The sequence below is a fragment of the Misgurnus anguillicaudatus genome, chromosome 15 (genome assembly GCF_027580225.2).
Source record: "Misgurnus anguillicaudatus chromosome 15, ASM2758022v2, whole genome shotgun sequence".
Lineage (NCBI taxonomy): Eukaryota > Metazoa > Chordata > Actinopteri > Cypriniformes > Cobitidae > Misgurnus > Misgurnus anguillicaudatus.
Window position 1 is genome coordinate 32,879 of NC_073351.2, and position 2,122 is coordinate 35,000.

The window sequence follows — 2,122 nt, forward strand, 5'->3', positions numbered from 1 at the left end:
AATAATCAATGATGACTCAAGGTTTTATGTATTCAAAAATCACATGCTTTCATTGTTTCTTGATTACGCTGCACTTTTTCTTTCTTTCTATTCCATGTAAAGCTGCTTTGTAACAATGACTAATTGTGAAAAGCGCTACATAAACAAACTTGAGTTAAATAATGATTACCAGCAAGTCATGAATAAATAAATTAGGCTAACTGCTACATTGTGTGTTAGCTCCAAATCTGCTAATGCATTGTGCTTTTGGTGGCACCAAATGAAACAAAACAACCAGGAAAGGACCCTGGCATCTTTATGTTATCTGACAAGCAGAATATCAAATAATGATTAAGAAAAATTCTCTGTTTATGAAGACTTAATTATTTTATTGGCAGTGGAAAAGATGTTCAGTATTTTATTGAAATGAAAGCAATAAATAATACTGTGATAAAAATAGTTCATAAGTACTTAGACTGTACATTATTTCTATTACAGGACCAAAGGATTTATTTAAATAAAAGTGACTAAAGAATGATGAATTACAAACAATTAAAAACTGGGATATGATTCAAGTCTACGCTTTTTATATTTAAATATGACAATAACTACACGTAGGCTGGATACATACAACATCAAAAAGGTAATTAAAAACAAAAGCAAAAAAGAAAACGAAATATAAGCTTTCATTACAGTATTATGTAGCGGAAGATTTTGGGAAAAAGTTTAAGCTGAGGCCACAGGAGGATTGGTCCAAATATTCTCTACATACACCGACCTTTACTGTGGCACTAAGGAATGCTTAATGATTTTCAGTCAGTACCAGGATAACCTGACAATGTAGACATCACGTTTTTAGAAAGATGTCATCAAAATAGCCCTCATAATTGTTATGGCTTATCCAAGGGTTTGGTTTTGGTATCACAGGTAAGAATACAAAAATGCTCTTACAGGTGAAAGAACTGAAACAACTTCTAAAACATGTACCAACTTTGACATTCACACAATAACAATGAATGACTCAGTCATGCGTGGGAAAACAACAAAAGAAAGGTAAAGCAAGTACTTTTTGAATGGAAAAAAATAAGTAAGTTAGATGCAAATATACAAACCTTGGACATGTAATACATTAAAATATTTCTAAAAGAGTTCAACAGGATTAACAAATGAGGACAAAAGCTGACATTGATGCTGGAAATTGTAAAAATATTGAAATGTCCCTGTGGCTTACATAAATAGAATACTTCAATCTAAAATATATACTCTTGGGTTTAAAGATTTTTGTGCTGATGGCATTACGGATCTTCTGCGAGACGGAAAATCCCAAATTGATGTCCATGAAAGTTCCAGCTTGACGGGAGCTTGTCCTTTTGTAAGCCATCACCTATAGAGGTAATGCATACACTCTGAGAGGAAAGTATAACATCATTAGCCAGGACAGAAAGACACACACACACACACACACACACACACACACACACACACACACACACACACACACACACACACAGAATAGTAATAACTGCCTATAAATAATTATAAAGGGGGTTATAATTCATTATAAGCATGGGCTTTATCTATAAAGAACATAACAGAGCTGAAGCATTTTAAAAGGGTATTGAAAAAGTGGTTGATGGAAGATACTGTATGACAAATGTGTTAATGTTTGCAGTGTTATTGTATATGATGTAAAGTGAACTTAGGAGAAACGTTTGTAGTCTCTGTCATCTGTGGGGTTTTGCATTATTTCTGCTAATTGCCTATATGCTTTATTTACAGCGAGGACCACAATGGAAATAAGCCTTAGGCTTTTTTGTGTCTATATCCTCGGAAGTTTTTTTAAGTGTATGGGATAATTGTTATTTTATACATTTTTATGAAATTCTGTCAAATAAATTTCAATTCAATTCAATTCAATTCATAGAAAGAGTTACCAAAACATTTCTTGAAGGCATTCAACTTTTGTGAAAATTATAAAAACGCTGGCATTAAAGAGGCAGGACAAAGCTTGAATTAGTGCGGTTACAAGAGCAAAGCCGCAGACATCAGAGGATCCAAACAAAATATTGACTCTTCATATACTGTAGGTCCAGGTTACAAACCTAATCTTGTTACAAAACTCTACACACCGAGGCAGTTAGGA

At 33.3% G+C, this 2,122-nt stretch overlaps 1 protein-coding gene across 11 annotated transcripts in view; it reads right to left on the minus strand.

The window, feature by feature from the left end:
* Positions 1-340: 340 nt before the first annotated feature.
* ppfia1 (PTPRF interacting protein alpha 1) overlaps positions 341-2,122 on the minus strand; it is a 233,663-nt gene continuing 231,881 nt past the window's right edge. For 10 of the 11 annotated variants that reach the window (XM_055174007.2, XM_055174015.2, XM_055174010.2 and 7 more), the window contains one exon: positions 341-1,385. The gene's annotated coding sequence lies outside the window, so the exon portion shown is untranslated. The remainder of the gene's footprint in view (positions 1,386-2,122) is intronic. The other variant, XM_055174006.2, reaches the window with a different exon arrangement.